The sequence below is a fragment of the Haliotis rubra genome, unplaced genomic scaffold (assembly GCF_003918875.1).
Source record: "Haliotis rubra isolate DU_JTF1 unplaced genomic scaffold, ASM391887v1 Scf96, whole genome shotgun sequence".
NCBI lineage: Eukaryota > Metazoa > Mollusca > Gastropoda > Lepetellida > Haliotidae > Haliotis > Haliotis rubra.
The window spans coordinates 1,356,328-1,376,481 of NW_025767701.1; the positions used below are offsets into that span (position 1 = coordinate 1,356,328).

Below are 20,154 nucleotides of genomic sequence, written 5' to 3' on the forward strand. Positions count from 1 at the left end.
CTAGAATAACATATGCGCCTCAATTTGGCAATTTGGAAATAATGTCATAGAGTAAACCATTTCTATAAGTTTCTGTAAAACTTCATATATTCAAACAACATAATTGTTTCCATATACATCCAAAGTGCACCGAAATTCTATCCCCTTTGTCTGTTTAATGTATTCAGCAATCATTCGGTGTAGCCCTTTTATCATAAAAGTCATCGCCGTCCGACTTCTGAATGTGTGTAAGTGACAGAGCGGGTCTCCACATCGGGAACATTGGCCACTCCGACCCGATGTGCGTTCTGTCACGTGATTTCCATCTTATGTACCATTTCTACCATTATTCCCCAACCATAATAAACATGGCTGCTGCTGTCTTCAACTATACTGCTGACTTTTGTCTTCCGCCTCTTGAACTACCATCCGAGAGTAACCACAACGAACGCTCTTGGACAATAATATCGTAGGTCGGATATAATGTTGCCTTCTAGCTGCGAGATCGTACCATCTGTTGTCCGACATTCACAGCTGGTCATGATCCCTTGTAAGAATATACGTGTCCAGCAGCTGTGCATGTCGAAAAAGGCAACTAATTGGTGGGCAGATTTTGTGACTTGGGAATTCGTAGATAGATGCTCATAATGTGAATGACAGGATTGTCTGGGTCAGTCTGACTTATGTACAAATTGTTGCCATATAACGTTACTATTGCTGAGTACCCGAGAAGGTCCGGGTTAGAATATTGATCTTCAGTAACCCATGCTTGTCGTAAGAGGCGACTAAAGGGATCGGGTGGTCAGGCTCGCTGACTTGGTTGACACATGTCATCGGTTCCCAGTTGCGTAGATTGATACTCATGTTGTTGATCACTGGATTGTCTGGTCCAGACTCGATTATTTACAGACCGCCGCCATATAGCTTGAATATTGCTGAGTGCAGCGTTAAACAAAATACAGTAACACCAAAGTTATGATGCATTTTGATTATGTGGAGCTAGCTTTTGTATTACTGGGGGAATTTGTTGTTATTTATGGTTCGTTCAAAAGCAGACACAATATGACACCAGAGATAAGTTTTATTGTTATAATAGCTGTGCATACGTTTCGTATATATTGGAACATCATTCACGTATCGTATGACCAGAAATTATTGAGAATTTTACGACTATGTTTAATTGGATTTCTAGTATAAACAACCTTGACCAGGGTGCCGTTCCACTAACCGATCTTATCTAAGATCAATCTTAGGAAGTTACGCCAATATTTACAATCGTCTTAGCTAAAAGTTACACCCGTTCCACTACCCGATCTTACGATCCGATCCAAGTTTAGATCGAGACTCTTTCGTGCGAGAGATAGAGGAATGCGAGGCACGAGTTATCTCCCTTTGTATAGTCTAGCAAATGATGGAAGTAGTTTACGAGCCAACTGAGTGAGTGAGTGAGTTTAGATTTACTCCGCACTCAGCAATAGTCCCGCTATATGGCGGCGGTCTGTAAATAATCTAGCTAAGATGCATAGCGTTCACTAACATGAGTGTTCATGCTAGTGAACGCTATGTATCTTAGCTATAAATAATCGAGTCTGGACCAGACAATCCAGTGATCAACAGCATGAGCATCGATCTGCGCAGTTGGGAACCGATGACATGTGTCAACCAAGTCAGCGAGCCTGACCACCCGATCCCGTTAGTGGCCTCTTACGACAAGCATGGGTTATTGAAGTTCAATATTCTAACCCGGGCCTTCATGGGTATTTTTCCAACCAAGTGTAAACGTGGAGAAAAAACCTAGAGCAAAATATTAGGGTAGTGAGCACCTTGGTTTCAGGTGCAAGTGCGTGTGAACGCTGGGTATCAGGCATAATATAATACTAATAAATGCACATTTATAGTGCGCCTATTCCACATCCTTGGGCATGCTCAAAGCGCTATGTACAGATAATTTACGCGAGAGTATTTACAGCCGAGATTATAAGTAATATACTGAGAACAGGTTTTAAGTCTGGACTTTAAAAATGTCAATTATGTCAGAGCTTTTAATATGTGCCTGAACCTTGTCAATCAGAATAAACAAGGCGTGACGAAGCATCCTCTATAACGTATGTAGAATCTGTCAGTGGTCTTCAATAACACGCGGCCTGCCTTTAGAATCCCCCACCAAATAAGCGCACGTGAAATCAAACATATTTGTATCTTTTTGTTTCAGAACATTGTTCACTTCATGACCCGACCACGTTGCAATATTGTTGTACAAATGTGTTACACCGACTCGCTCGGTTGTGTTCCCATGACGACAGTGGTCAGACTGGCCTGACATTCGTAGGGCTTCAGTGCAGTGTTTGTTTACATCACAGAAATGTACAAATTCATTTCATGGGGGATTTTTTGGGGACGCTCACGGTGAAATTGCTCGCTCTTATTTTCACAGGAAATAGGAAAGCCACCATTTTGGTTTCTCTACGGTTGATTTTAGCTATCCTAAGTTGGTCATGAGCAACTTAGACTTTGAATCTTAACTTTAGGATTGACTTGGGTAAGATTGGTTAGTGGAACGGTATGCCGATCGTAACGTCACGCTAAGATGGGATTTTAGGGGTTTACGATTGGCGTAGGGCTAAGATCGGTTAGTGGAACGGCACCCAGCTATCAAGTGCTTGGTTTCATTCAAGAGAGACAAGCCCGTTAATCCTTTTTCATTAGTTTGTGAAGAGTTATCCCCCTTTGTTTTCTTGCTAGCAGACGACATTTTCAGTGATCCTCAGTATGGATGATTTAGAGAAGAGGAAGTTGATTTTACAATATCATAACAAGGACATAAGATCAGCTAAAGTGATTTCAAGTAGAACAGGCATCCCTTTGTCCACTGTTTATCGTGGTTTGAAACATATTGCAAATGGATACGGCATTGAGCACCGGGGAGGCGCAGGTAGGCCCAGAAAAGTGACTCTCGGTGACAGGAGGCGGCTTGGTATTCTTGCTTCTAAACACACAAACGAAGGAGTTTAGAAAACTTAAGGCTGGATATGATTGATAGAGGAACTGTGGCTGTCTGTAAGGAGACAATTAGAACTGAGCTGCATGCAATGGGTTGGCAAAGAAGTCGAGGAATTCCATCACCGATCATGAAACCTGAACAAAAGGAGCGAAGGTTGAACTGGTGCTTACAGCATAGAAATTTTAACTGGGACAACACGATTTTCTCAGATGAAAGTACTGTGTGGCTGTTTCCTAATACACTGAAATTCTGGACCAAACAAACTGAAGTTTGTCTCAGCGCCCAAAGTACAGTCCGAAATTTAACGTGTGGGGTGGCATATCTGTGTTAGGGGTAACGCCCCTCTGTGTATTTGAAGGGAATATGAACAGTGAGCGGTACACAGATGTGCTCGAGGGACATTTACTTCCATCTGCTCACGTGTTCTATGGAAATGTTTTGATTTTCAAGCAGGACAACGACCCAATTCATCGTTCAATGCATTCACAGGCCTGGTTTCGGACCCAAAATATGACATTATTAGATTGGCCAAGCTATAGCCCTGATCTAAATCCAATAGAAAATGTTTGGGGACTTATGAAGGAAAGTGTCAATAAGAAAAATCTGACAAATATTGCTGAAATGAAAGAAGAAGTGGTCCGATATTGGGATAGAATGGACCACGACTTTCTAACTTCTTTGATAAGTAGAATGCCCAGCCGCATTGAAGCCTACATTGCTGCCCATGGTGACTTGACAAAATACTAACTGTTCACCTGTCTTTGAATCTGGAGTTATGTTCTGCTAATATTCACATTTAATACGTGAGTAATGAGTGAAAAATAAAAAATTACAATCTTTAAATTCTCAATAATTTCTGGTTGTACTGTACATCTATAAACAAACTAGAACAACTCTACTTCTGTAAATTATAGTGAGAGGACTTGTCTTGGAGGTGGTGGTCACCAAGCTCATCGCCCAATGTACTCTATCAATACCTACAAGATATTTAGTTAACTTTGACCGAATTAGGAGTCAACTCCAAACACGCCTGATCGTGAAGGATGAAACTTGACAATATTGTTATCCGTAATATCGTCATTCAGGATGAAGTACACAGTATTTATATTTCCCAAAAGCCAACTACTCATGACACAAGAAGCAGTATTGAAATCCTGTAGACGCCACATCACAAAGCAAGACACAGTACTGACGTCCGCCGCCTCGACACCTTCTCACGATACAATACACAGGGAACAAGACACATTACTGACGTCCGCCGTCTCGAGACCGTCTCACGATACAATACACAGGGAACAAGACACATTACTGACGTCCGCCGCCTCGAGACCGTCTCACGATACAATACACAGGGAACAAGACACAGTACTGCCACACGTCCTACGGGTTATCAGGGAACAAGACACAGTACTTACGTCCGCCGTCTCGAGACTTTCTTACGATACAATACACAGGGAACAAGACACAGTACTGCCACACGTCCTACGGGTTATCAGGGAACAAGACACAGTACTTACGTCCGCCGTCTCGAGACCTTCTCACGATACAATACACAGGGAACAAGACACAGTACTGACGTCCGCCGCCTCGAGACCTTCTCACGATACAATACACAGGGAACAAGACACAGTACTGACAATCCAAGACACAGTACGCCTCGGGTTATCAGGGACCGTCTCAGTACTGACGTACAATACACCGGGAACAAGACACAGTACTGACGTCCGCCGTCTCGAGATCTCACGATACAATACAGGGAACAAGACACAGTACTGACACCGCCCTACGTCGAGACCTTTGGTACACAGGGAACAAGACATTGGTTATCAGGGAACAAGACACAGTACTGACACACGTTCTGTTGGTTATCAGGGAACAAGACACAGTGCTGACACACGTTCTGTTGGTTATCAGGGAACAAGACACAGTGCTGACACACGTTCTGTTGGTTATCAGGGAACAATACACAGCACTGACACACGTTGTATTGGTTATCAGGGTACAAGACACAGCACTGACACACGTTCTGTTGGTTATCAGGGAACAAGACACAGTGCTGACACACGTTCTGTTGGTCATCAGGGAACAATACACAGCACTGACACACGTTGTATTGGTTATCAGGGTGCAAGACACAGCACTGACACACGTTCTGTTGGTTATCAGGGAACAAGACACAGTGCTGACCCACGTTCTGTTGGTCATCAGGGAACAAGACACAGCACTGACACACGTTGTATTGGTTATCAGGGTGCAAGACACAGCACTGACACACGTTCTGTTGGTTATCAGGGAACAAGACACAGTGCTGACACGTTCTGTTGGTCATCAGGGAACAAGACACAGTGCTGACCCACGTTCTGTTGGTTATCAGGGAACAAGACACAGTGCTGACCCACGTTCTGTTGGTTATCAGGGAACAAGACACAGCACTGACACACGTTTTTAGCTAAGCTGTTATGAAGTACATTCCTAGTGTTCAGATCCAAGGTCCTGACATAGTTGCCGTTGGTCATGTACATCGTATTACCATGATACAGGATACGAACTGGAGCCGTCCCGATCTTAGTAATCATGGTTGTTATATTTTGTGCCAACAACGTTTTGTATAAAACACCATTGCTATTGTAATACAGCTCACCTCTATCCCGGTCCAAGGTTATACCACGAACATGCATGGATCTGTGATAGCGAAGTTCCTGTTTAACATCACCAAAGTATGTTATTGAAATAATTGTCGATACAAAACTAACATACACTACTTCCTCTTTAGAACTAGATGCAATGTTTCGAGAACGGCCATATTTAGATTTATATTTGAAAATAAGCTTGTAGTATTCTCCTTCAAGGTCCTTTCTGCCTACCCCGCCAGTCCACTGTATGAGAAATAAGGGCTTTTGATCTTCGTCTGTAGATATGTTGGGACATCGCTCCATTCTTTGCAGAACCTTCAAACCAAAGACATCCAACTGTGAAGACACGATGCCGCTTGAAGAGGATGCGACCAATCTTCTTTGACCAGGGAGGTAGGTCAGTGCATGGAATCTTCTCAGTCGCAAGTATTCGTATTTGCTGATTGTGTAGGAACCGAGATGGAGCTGCTGAAGTGACCTTTGCCCAAAGAGGAGTCTGGTTCCGTACTCTCATCAGATTAAAAATACTAAAAAGACGGTTATTTTACTTTAATTTGTCAGGCAAAAGGATGTACGCTCAATGTTTGCTAAACCTGAAACTAACAAGAAATGTTTTTGTCAGTGATGACTTACGGGTATCTTAGTTGTGTAGCCGAACTTAGGTTTTCAATGTTCTGGTAACTGTCTGCATTCTCGAAAGTTTTGCAATTCTGTCGTCGTATGGAATTTGCCAGTATAAAACTGTCATTCATAGTTTATTGTGTGATCATGAATTGATTTTTCCTATAACAATTTAAATCTAATCCGTCATCTTAATCTGTTCACGCTTGTTTACCTTCTTTTCTATCTTAATTTGAACCACTTATATGTTTTTGAAAGAAAGTTCAGGGCTCCAGATAATTTGTCAACATCAGGAGTACGTTTTCCTTGTTTGTTCAGTATAGGAGTACTGGGCAACCTTAAGTGTACATTTAGAGTACTGAGTGGAAATTAATGGAGTATCAGTAACCTTGTGTTTCGTTTCATATATGCACCACGACATTGCTACTCTTGGGTAAACAGTTCTATGAACAATAAAACAATACCTTTTTTTCTCAGATAAATACATCTGTAGTGCGTTTCTGTGGTGCGTACCATATTTTTTTACAGACAGATTAAGTTCTGTCACTCGCTTTTACCTTAACATAACCACATGTCAACATTGGATCAGCATATTTCTACTGACAATAGGGCACCCTACATTTCCAGGAATTGAGCCGAGATTAAACCCGTGTTGAGGGTTTGTTATTTCTTAACGCTGCACTCAGCAATATTCCAGCTATATGACGGCGGTCTGTAGACAACCGAATCTGGGCCAGACAATCCAGTGATTGACATCATGAGCATCGATCTACGCAACGGTGATAGGACTTGTCAATATTCCAGTTATGCTGTTTCTCCGAATCGGTATTTGAATCTGCAATCATAGGTTTTTGGTTCGTCATAGGGACATACTGACTGAGTTTGGTTTTACGCCGCTTTTAGCAATATTCCAGCAACATCACGGCGGGGGACACCAGAAATGGGCTTCACACATTGTACCCATGTGGGGATTCGAACCCGGGTCTTCGGCGTGACGAGCCAACGCTTTCACCACTAGGCTACCCCACCGCCCCCATAGGGACATCACTGTGCTAGGCCACATAAAGGTTACAAGGATGAGACGGTACCGTGGTTCCTGGAATAATACCGCAACCAATCCTGGCCATTAGCCGCGACGTCTGTGTTAAACACAACAGTGTGGAACTGGCACAAGTGACTGTGTTGGTTGAAGAAGAAGGACATACAGTGTGTCGTCATGACGCAGATTAGTTGACAGTGCCATAGCTTCTCCATCCGACAGCACATGATCTGATCGCGGGTGATGTTTCCGTTCTTCATTGCCAGATTGAACTTAACATTGAATATCTCATGGTCCCAGATTGCGAACACCGGCCAACATAAGCTGAAATAGTGAGTGAGTTTTACCCGGATTAGCAATATTCCAGCAACATCAGGGCGAGGGACACCAGAATGGGCTTCACACATTGTACCCATGTGGGAATCGAACCCTGATCGTCGGCGTGACGAGCGGACGCTTTAACCACCACGCGATCCAATCCCTACGCTAAAATAGCATGGGTTAAAGTAACTTTTAAATTTTGCTTTTGTTATGCAATACAACAGACAGGTATTTTGGTAAAAATGCATGTATTACCTTTTAATATGACAATTCATGACATCTTGTCTTTATCACCATCATCCCGCAATCTGGTAGAATGAACACGCCAGGAGACTGTTGTAGAGCCACATTTGATTGACTTACTTTCTAATAATAGCATCTATACTTATCAACAAACAAAAGCTATGTCCATTATTCTATCATACACAATTTCCCCAAACTCAATGGGTACAGTGTGTGGAGCCAATTTCCGGTGTCCCCTGCTATGTAATGGGAGCGCGCTGTGATGTTAGCACGACTGGGTGTAGCCTACTGGCATGTGATCGTCTTTGAACAAACCAAAGCACCAGTATTCTTTAGTTTTGTTTTTCACCTAATCATTCAGAATTCAACAGAGTCATGTGACCAAAAAGGAGTTTCTATGGTTTCAATGGTCTTTACCGACAGTAATTGAATTACATAATTAAGAACCTCAAATGAACAAACATGTTAAATAAGCTGGTCGTATAATATAATTAAAGTAAACGAATCAATAAAACCATATAATACACGAAGAATCTCGCCCGAGTGTCTTCTGATATCAAATATATCACCACGAGTTGATTAAGTCCGAGGCTTGCCGGGTATATTACTTTTATCAACGAGTGTTGATATAATTGATATCAGTAAACACGACGGTGAGATTCTATTTATCATCAAAAATCATTCTTCATTAGTTTTCGATGAAAGATGTACATCTCCTATGAAGACTGTCCTACCATTGGACTTTGCAGTGGAGCGATGTCATAGCATTGTGACGTCATCTGGACGTCATAGCATTGTTAGGGCATTAAACAAAGTCTACTGTCAAAACGTTATCTCACAGGAGATATGGTATGATCTCACGCAACCAAAAATCACATTTATTTTTATGTTAAACAAAGTGAAATAATTAAGTTACTAGTATCAGTGTTTGAAATTATACACTCATTTTTCTTACAATAAAAATATAACCCTCATAATAAGGCATGAAATGTTATGCCATTATGCAGCCCTTGTTTGTTGAGCTAAACATGCCAGAGTTACCGCCCTTTGATTATGACGTAATTGGTGGCACTTGATTGTAGACTGGTCTCCTGTCTTGTCTCAAATCAAGGGTAATAATAATGAAATTCATCACGTGAGAAAAGTTTGTGAAAATACGAAAGTTCTAAGGATAAGAACAGAAAATGTAAGCAGCAGAACAGATTGATCGCGTGTATTTTCATTCATAACCCCATCTCAATGAAAATATCATATATATATAACAATGTTGACGTAGTATGACATCACTATCGGGAAGCGACATTCTCAAAATGGCGTGTTCACTGACACGAGAACACCGGATTTTTCGACGGAAAATTTCGTTGTTTCAAGCAACGTATATATACATAAATGTGACATTAGGTAGTCCGAAACATTCTGACAATCTGTTGGTTGTTATTTTCTGTTTGTTTTCATTGTGACCAAGGAAATAGTCAGAAATGTGGAGAACTTCCATCGCCGGTGTGCGTGAGTTTGCGTCAGTCATGGCGTCACGTTTTCCGAGTCGAAACTATAATTTGTTGTGATGAATCTCGGAAATCATTGGAATACACCTATTTTATTTAACTATCGCTTACTACGATACCTTTCCGATGCATGTTCTAAAACTAATGAGCAAGTGTATGCAACAAAAGTACGCGAACAGATACACAGAGTGAAACCTGAAATTGACTTTGTTTACATTTCAAACAGTGGTCCTTTCCAAGCTCGGTATCTGATATACTTCGTTAAATTTCACTGAAACGCTTGGTATTGGTGACAAAGACCTTTTGTCATTTTTTTTTGAACTGTATGAGGAATTCAGGGACGAGCATTGGTGATTCGATCAAACAGCAACAACAAAAATACCGCTGATCACAATGGTACGTTTTTTGGTTGTTTTTGTATATTTCTTTTGTCTTTTAAATGCAATTATCCCAGCTAAATTTGACATTTGAATTAAGACATCAGTATAAATTACGCAAAACACATTGAATGTGAATGGGGATTTCGTAATGTGTCAAAACTGGCCAGATTTACGGTGCATGTAATTTTCAGTTTATTTGCCTTACAATGAGCGGATGAAGTCATAGAAAAACGAATTTCAAACTGAATTAAAAATTGCCAACTTCGTTTATCTTCGTGAAGTATTTGGAAATGGTATCGATAGGTGGGAAGAGTGGAAGAGGTGGGGCATATATTGTACGATTTATGTAGGAATTAAGTAACAAACGTAGAATGCCGACACATTCACCGATGGCAAGTTAGATGTAGCGCATAAACGTTAGTTTTTGTGAAAAACGATACTGTTGAAAGACGACCGACTCAGGTTGAATGTTGTGCAATTTGGTTACGTGGTAACACTGTTTGTACAATGTATACCTTTTTTTCAAACCGTAACGTCATCACAGTGTGGAACTGACCACATAGCCTGCTGACGGCCAGGCAACAGCTGGATTAAAACAGTAGCCTGCGCATCGAGACTAAAGAACAACACATATACCTGCACCACGTGAAATGGGTCTAACAACGTCATTCGTTTATCGGTTTGGCACCAATGTAGTCATTTCCAAGGGACATAAGACATGGTGTGTTTATTGTAGACATAGAACTCTCGGTTAATGTGGATAATTTGAATCGATGTAACGCAAAAAATAAATTAGTTACTTCTGATAAAATTACTTGACAAACACTTTTTATGATGAAAAAGTGCAAGACAAAAAGATTAATTTTCGTGTAAACTTGCCCTTTAAATTACAGCAGTGATATTGCTAGAATATTGCCAAAAGTGTCGTACAACCTCTCGCACCCCCGCACCCCCGCACCCCCGCACACATAACTGCAAATCATTGGGGGTGAAGTGGGCACAGTCTCTCAACTGAGTGGACCCCACCGTGTGATCCACTTGCGCTCTTCACATCAACTGTTCATTATTTCCATATCGTACATTCACTGTTCTTACCATCGTTCCATCTAGACATGTTGCTTTCTTCCCTTTTATATTCCTAATATTTCCCAATTATCGTATCTGTGCAGTTATTGACAGCCTCCGTGGTGTAGTGGTGAGAGCGTCCGCCCGGAGAGTGGAAGGTCGCCGGTTCGATCCCCGACCGCGTCATACCAAAAGGCGTTAAAATATGGAACTTGTTGGTCACTGCCTGGCGCTCGGCATTACCGGGTACAAAAAGGACTGGTCGGCTCGGAGTCAGTATAATGTGTCTGAGTGGGGTATTCATGTTTCACTGTGGCATGGTATCTCAGTGGGCTAGCACTATAAAAACCAGCTTAAGTCTGGGCTAGTACAAGCGGCCGCACATACACATACACACGCATGCACGTCGTCATATGAGCGAAATATTCTCAAGCACGACGTAAAACCCTATTTCACGTCACCTCCTAATTATTTGATAAAATCTTTTTAAAGTGAGTTAGAGCTACTGCGTAGTTTTACGCCGGCAACATCACGACGATTTCAGAAATGAGCATCACACATTGTACCCATGTGGAAAATAGTACCCGGCTCTTCGGTGTGACGGGCTAATGATTTAACCACTTGGATCCTAACCGCCCCATATACAATATTGAATTCTTTAATATAATTTGTGATCTGTAATAAGAGGAGTGACTGCCTAGGGCTCAGTGTCATTTCAGCATATTTCAGTCAATACACCCTGGAGGGACAAAGACTTTGTTGCACAGTTCCACCGAAGTTGGAATCGAACGCGTTTATCGAACTGATTTAGTTGTGACGTTCGCATGCTTAAACAGCACACAAGGGTTAACTGTCTTTGAAACATATCATTTTAGTTTCAACTGAAAAATGACGGTATTTTTAACATTACGCACGAGAGAGGTAAACACAATTGAAAGGAAAACATATCTTAATACACAAATGGTTAGTACTTAGTGACACGGACATATATACGTCAACGGAGTGTCTGGTACAGGCTCGATTTTTCTGGTATAGTGAGTGAGTGAGTGAGTGAGTTTAGTTTTACGCCGCTTTTAGCAATATTCGAGCAATATCACGGCGGCGGACACCAGAAATGGGCTTAACACATTGTTCCCACGTGGGGAATCGAACCCGGGTCTTCGGCGTGACGAGCGAACGCTTTAACCACTAGGCTACCACACCGCCCCTCAGGTATAGTAATATACCATATATTATATTAAACGTCATTAGTGAAGGGTCATTTATATATTTTGATGATTTAATTTACAGCAGTTTTCATCAATGTTTATAATGGCATTGTAGTCACCTAGCCATTGATTAACATTGCACTTGACGTCACTTTGTCGCATGCACTTGCGTCTCCACGGCTGGTTAGTTCACAATCCCAAACATGATGTTTGAATGAAGATGAATTTTTTCATGAAATTTGGTGTGCTATCAACATTGCTCAAAACAGCTGACGCGAACACATCCAATGATGTGTCAGTGCACGTTGAAAATGTGTAATGCATGTCTTTAAACTTTAGAACCTGTATCTTTATTCGCAGCGTGCTTTCAAAATGAGGCGTTTTCTGAGTGTTGAAGAACAAGGCAAAGCAATAGGCCAAGATTAATGCAGGACAAAGTCAACGACAAGTTGCCAGACACTTTAATGTGTCTTAGAGTGTCATTGGTAGACTGTGGCAACGATTCCAGGTGACAGGAACTGTGACATATGCTCCAAGGCCATGTCGACCTCGTGTCACCACGCAACGTCAAGACAGGCTTCTGAGAAACGTCGTTCTCTATAATCGATTTATGACTGCAACAGATCTTCAACACTTCAACGTCAACAACACCGGGATTGGTGTGTCCATCATACGCCGTCGTTTACGCTCTGCGGGTCTTAGAGCTTGGCGACCAGCAGTCAGAACTGGAATGACCCCCGTCATCGTCAGGCACGGATGACGTTCTGCCGTGCTCATATTCGTTTGAATCAACGCCAGTCTATTCTTTTTGTCCGATAAGAGCAGGTTTAACCTCTCATTTAATGATGGTCATAGACGGGTTTATCGACGTCAGAACGTTTTGCTGATGCAACATTAGCAACCCATGACCGACTTGGTGGCGGTACAGTGATGGTATGGGGTGGGATACCGGCTACTGGCAGGACTCCTCTTTATGTTGTGGAGGGAAATCTCACAGCTCAACGATACAGAGACGAGATTATAGTTCCATTTGTGGCACCATTTATGCGTCAACTTCCTGCATATCGTGAGCCACCCCAGTTTCAAGATGACAGTGCCAGACCACACAGAGGACGAATTGTAAATGACAGCAGCAGCATGAGGATGGAGTGGCCGGCTTGTAGCCCGGATCTTAACCCAACTGAGCATGCTTGGGATGAGTTAGGCCGCAGAGTTTACAGAAACCACCCTATTCCACAGACTCCTGCTGACCTCCGTCTAGCGCTACACTGGGAATGGCAGGCAATACCCCAAGTATATCTTCTTTATGAACTTAATTTAGAGTATGCATTCTCGTTGTGACACATCTTTGCGTACTAATGGTGGTTACACCAGATATTGACGTTAACCGTTTCATGTGATCTTTGATTGGGGGAGGAGGGGGAGGGGTTCTAATCTGTCATCCAGGACGCAGCCGGGGTTTTCGGCCTTGTGACTATTTTTGACATTTGCTGTTATGTTTAACTTTGATCCATGACAAACGTTGTTTAGTGTTCTATCAATTGTGATTGGACAGATGAATTTATGTAAGTGACCCTTCACTGATGATGCTTAGTATAGATGTAATTTGTGTGAATGAGTATGAGTTTACGCTGTTTTTAGCAATATTCCAGCAATATCACGGGGACAATAGAAATGAGCTTCGCACACTGCACCCATGTTGGTACAATGTGTGAAGCAAACTCAGATAAGATTCGTTTGTTTGTTGTTTAACGCTGCACTCAGCAAAGTTCCAGCTAAATGGCAGCAAGCTGTAAATAATCGAGTCTGGATCAGACAATCCACTGATCCACCAATAACATGTCCACAAGTCAGCGTGTCTGACCACCCGATCCCGTTAGTCGCCTCTTACGACAAGCATGGGTTACTGAAGACCAATTCTAACCCGGCTCCCGGAACACGGTTCTCGGAAAGGGCGTGACGAGCTAATCATAACCACAAGGTTACCCTATCGTCCCAGATGTAATATTGAATTCGGCAGTATCAAACAAACATCGAAGGTGCCAGGTTGAACCTTCCTGGCTTCCCTTGTATGTGTACCTCAGTAGGCCGACAACGATCATGAGTCCTCCGAGTAGTTTCATGGTCGGTGAAGCCAGACGCTGGCCAGACTCTGGAGAACGTTGTTTGTACGATCTGGATGCCTGCAGACATACATACAAATCATCAGGTCATGATTCCTCACTCTGTTTCATCAGACAATAATCAATCAAATTGTTACTGTATATAAGACAGACAGACAGATTTATTCAATAAAGAGGCTTTCGGGCCCATGATACATACTTTCTTGGTGATATCATATAATACCTGAGAATATAGCTGCTGAGCAGGCACAGGTATGAACATTTGTAATAAATATTATATGGACAACAAGATGCATTTATAAATTGTTGGTTTTAAATGATGAGCCTTACTGTGTACCAGTGATAACTGAAGGGCGAAGTGCTCTGGGTTAAATAGTGTTGGGTCACAGTTTCCATCCTTTCTATAAACACATACGTATACTATGCAGGATTGAGACATTACAGTGTACCAGTAATAACAGCAAGGCTAAGTGCTTATGGATTAATAGTGTTGGCTCTCAGTTTCCATACTTTATATAAACACATACGTATACTATGCAGGGTAGAGACATTATAGTGTACCAGTAATAACTGCAAGGCTCAGTGCTTATGGATTAATAGTGTTGTCTATATAACGACGACACACAATAACTGTTTACATAACAAACCATTGCTTCCCGCAATGTATGTACGTGGGTATTCGAACTCATCTGTACAGATGGACGAGCCACACCGTTACCCGGTACGCTACATCATCATGGACTCTCTATGACCAGACATCACTATTGTTTAGGCCGCTTTTAGTAACACTGCGGCCGACATCAGGAATGATCTTCATGCTGGAATGACCTTCACGCATGAACAACCTTCACGTAGGAATGATCTTTACGTAGGAATGACCTTTACGTAAGAATGACCATCATGCTGGAATGACCTTCACACAGGAATGACCTTCACGTAGGAATGACTTTCACGTAGGAATGACCTGCACGCCGGAATCATCATAACGAGGGAATCATCTACATGTAGGAATGATCTTCAGTTAGGGATGACCTTCACATAGGAATGACCTTCACGTAGGAATGACTTTCACGTAGGAATGACCTGCACGCCGGAATGACCTTCACGCAGGAATCATCTTCACGTGGGAATCATCTTCATGTAGAAATGATATTCACTTAGTTATGACCTTCACGTAGGAATGACCTGCACGCAGGAATGACCTTCACGCAGGAATCATCTTCACGCAGGAATGATCTACACGTAGGAGTGATCTTTACGTTGAAATGACCTTTACGCTATAAAATCATGATATATACGAAAAATCATCTTCTACTTGACCGAAAATACATTAAAGCACGTTTCCCATTGCCATTTACAAGGAATCCGAAGCATTCGTTCACCTATGTTTGAAACATGTTGTGCATAGGAAAGTTTTGACATCAAAACGTTTACAAGGCTGGTTCCAAACTGTCGCCGAAATCTTTCAAACATGAGGCACTAAACACAGCGAAGATACCCGTATCAATTCCATCGAATATGCAATTTCATTGTTTGTCTATGTTATAAGGTAAGAATGCATGACAAACGTAAAACACATTCTAACAACTTCAATATTCAGGAAAGCAGCCTCTTTCCTGATCCCCCATGCTATGGTTGTTAGGTTGCATTATAACCTATTAATTGTCATCGTATCCCAAAGGCGTGTATCGATGCTCATGCTACTGATCACTGGATTGTCTTTCCCAGACTCGATTATTTACAGACCAACGCCCTATAACTGTAATATTGCTGAGGGTGGCTGAGTGTGGCCGATCAACATTAAAGCAACAATTTATGTTCGACCCTCATTGAAGCAGCAATGTAAGACCAACCCACTCTAAAGCAGCAACGTAAGACCAACCCACTCTGAAGCAGCAACGTAAGACCGACCCACTCCGAAGTAGCAACGTAAGACCAACCCACTCTGAAGCAGCAATGTAAGACCGAACCCACACTGAAGCAGCAATGTAAGGCCGACCCACTCTGAAGCAGCAATGTAAGGCCGACCCACACTGAAGCAGGAATGTAAGACCGACCCACTGTGAAGCAGCAATGTAAGATCGACCCACACTGAAGCAGCAATGTAAGACCGACCCACTGTAAAGCAGCAATGTAAGACCGACCCACACTGAAGCAGCAATGTAAGACCGACCCACTGTGAAACAGCAATGTAAGACCGACCCACACTAAAGCAGCAATGTAAGGACGACCCACTCTGAAGCAGCAATGTAGGGACGACCCACTGTTACACAGCAATGTAAGACCGACCCACGCTGAAGCAGCAATATAAGGCCGACCCACTGTGAAACAGCAATGTAAGACCGACCCACTCTGAAGCAGCAATGTAGGGACGACCCACTGTTACACAGCAATGTAAGACCGACCCACTGTGAAGCAGCAATGTAAGAGCGACCCACACTGAAGCAGCAATATAAGGCCGACCCACTGTGAAACAGCAATGTAAGACCGACCCACTGTGAAACAGCAATGTAAGACCGACCCACACTGAAGCAGCAATGTAAGACCGACCAACTGTAAAGCAGCAATGCAAGACCGACCCACTCTGAAGCAGCAATGTAAGGACGACCCACTGTGAAACAGCAATGTAAGACCGACCCACACTGAAGCAGCAATGTAAGACCGACCCACACTGAAGCAGCAATGTAAGACCGACCCACACTGAAGCAGCAATGTAAGTCCGACCCACGCTGAAGCAGCAACGTAAGACCGACCTACACTGAAGCAGCAATGTAAGACCGACCTACACTGAAGCAGCAATGTAAGACCGACCCACTCTGAAGCAGCAATGTAAGTCCGACCCACGCTGAAGCAGCAACGGAAGACCGACCCACACTGAAGCAGCAATGTAAGACCGACCGACGCTGAAGCAGCAATGTAAGACCGACCCACACTGAAGCAGCAATGTAAGGACGACCCACACAGAAGCAGCAATGTAAGACCGACCCACACTGAAGCAGCAATGTAAGGCGGACCCACACTGAAGCAGCAAGACCAACCCACACTGAAGCAGCAATGTAAGGCCGACCCAAACTGAAGAAGCAATGTAAGGACGACCCACACTGAAGCAGCAATGTAAGGCGGACCCACACTGAAGCAGCAAGACCGACCCACACTGAAGCAGCAATGTAAGGCCGACCCTCACTGAAGCAGCAATGTAAGGCCGACCCTAACTGAAGAAGCAATGTAAGTCCGACCCACTGTAAAGCAGCAATGTAAGGCCGACCCACTCCGAAGTAGCAATGTAAGACCGACCCACTGTGAAGCAGCAATGTAAGACCGACCCACACTGAAGCAGCAATGTAAGACCGACCCACGCTGAAGCAGCAATGTAAGGCGGACCCACACTGAAGCAGCAAGACCGACCCACACTGAAGCAGCAATGTAAGACCGACCCACACTGAAGCAGCAATGTAAGACCGACCCACACTGAAGCAGCAATGTAAGGCGGACCCACACTGAAGCAGCAAGACCGACCCACACTGAAGCAGCAATGTAAGACCGACCCACACTGAAGCAGCAATGTAAGACCGACCCACGCTGAAGCAGCAATGTAAGACCGACCCACACTGAAGCAGCAATGTAAGGACGACCCACACTGAAGCAGCAATGTAAGACCGACCCACACTGAAGCAGCAATGTAAGGCGGACCCACACTGAAGCAGCAAGACCGACCCACACTGAAGCAGCAATGTAAGACCGACCCACACTGAAGCAGCAATGTAAGACCGACCCACTGTAAAGCAGCAATGTAAGACCGACCCACACTGAAGCAGCAATGTAAGACCGACCCACTCTAAAGCAGCAATGTAAGACCGACCCACTCTGAAGCAGCAATGTAAGACCGACCCACACTGAAGCAGCAATGTAAGACCGACCCACTGTGAAGCAGCAATGTAAGACCGACCCACTCTGAAGCAGCAATGAAAGGCCGACCCGCTGTAAAGCAGCAATGTAAGGCCGACCCACTGTGAAGCAGTAATGTTAGGCCGACCCTCATTGAAGCAGTAACGTAAGACCGACCTACTCAGAAGCAGCAACGTAAGACCAACCCAGTCTGAAGCAGCAACTTTTAAAGATATTACAACACACACACACACATAAAAATATTACAACACACACACAAAGATACTACAACCCATACACATAAAGATATTACAACACACACACACACATAAAGATATTACAACACACACACACATAAAAATATTACAACACACACACAAAGATATTACAACCCATACACATAAAGATATTACAACACACACATAAAGATATTACAACACACACACATAAAGATATTACAACACACACATAAAGATATTACAACACACACACATAAAGATATTACAACACACACATAAAGATATTACAACACACACATAAAGATATTACAACACACACACAAGTCTCACCCCGACTCTCAAAACACCTTCCCAACACTCACTTCATAACACCTCATCCCGCACGGACAAGCAATTACTTTACATACCCACACTCCTACTGCGTACACACACTAGTCACTTAATATTATAATAAACTAAGCACTGATATCTACACTTTAATCACATGTATTTATTACTACCATGCCAACAGATCATACATGAAATGCATGATTCATATAACCATATTCACAATATATCTGTGCCAACATATAAATATTAAACTGATTAAAATGTTCAGTTCAAAGATGGTAATGTAAATGTCCGTTCATGTCGCACACATGAAGGTGACACAAGAGTCATAGATGCGTCGTCATCTAGGCCTCTGTCGCTGGGTCCTCTCCAGGTGTGGTACACACACTCAAGGGAAAGATAATACTACATTATAATGCTAACACTCCGCAGCTAGACTTATACATGCATGATTTTCAACATTTGTATGGTTATATTACCAAATTGACTATTGCAGTCATACAATTCACGCATCAATGCAAATCATACAATTTCCACCAATACTCACATTTCATACGCCAAGCCTACATTAAATTCGCATAAAAATGCTCAAAATCATACGTTCGTTGCAAAGAATGATAAAATTAAACATTGTAATCAGATAATAAAAACCATAAACACTGCTCTACCACTTCTATGTTACGCCCAAGTCACGATGAAATGTTCCACAAATACAGAACCGAACAGCATTCAGTTGATGTAGGATGGGTTAAATATGTAGAATAACTGTTGCAATTGACCGGTTATCTTAAGCCATTTAAATCAATTACAACTTTGTGGTCTGTAATTGGCCCCTTAATGTCTAATGCTGCCATCACTTTGGGGCTATTTTCTCATATCAAAGGGGCATGCCGTGGTATAACGGAAATATTGTTCCTAGAGGGAATATAAATATCTCACATTTGACGATTCAAGTTCAGGGGCCGTATGTACAGTATTTGCAATCAATATGAGTTCTACTCCAAAGTTTGCTGAATGCGGCGTAAAACTAATCTCACTCACTCACTCCACTCCAAAGTACAACCACCAGGAAGCTAATATACACAAAAGAAACGTACCTCGACAACTATGATTATTTACCCCAAACCCAATTTATAATTATATCATAATTATATTTGTATGCACGACTTGAAGTAAGAAGCGACTGACGGGAACTGGTGGTCAGGCTCGCTGACTTCGTTGGCACATGCCATCGGTTCCCAATTGCGCGGATCGATGCTCATGCTGTTGATCACTGGATTGACTGGTCCAGACTCTATTATTTACAGACCGCCGCCATATAACTGGAATGTTACTGAGTGCGGCGTAAAACTCAACTCACTCACTCACTTCCAAATGTACATCAGTGAGTTAGTGAGGCACGGTTTTTAGTCACATCGGCAGTATTTCAATATTGCGCAGATCGATGTCCATGCTGTTCATGCTATTGTGTGGGTCGGTCTCACATGTTGCTTCAGTGTGGGTCGGAGTGAGTTAGTGAGTGAGATGTGATTGTGGATTCTGGATCTATTAAACTAGAAGTGGAAACCGGCCGACACAGCAC

General features: G+C 42.7%; 1 long non-coding RNA gene across 1 annotated transcript; it reads left to right on the forward strand.

The window, feature by feature from the left end:
* The first annotated feature begins 734 nt into the window (after positions 1–734).
* LOC124265102 lies at positions 735–19,844 on the forward strand. Its single transcript, XR_006895340.1, has 3 exons — positions 735–750; positions 2,605–2,608; positions 19,746–19,844. It is a non-coding gene; the product is annotated as an uncharacterized LOC124265102 (long non-coding RNA).
* The last annotated feature ends 310 nt before the right edge of the window (positions 19,845–20,154 follow it).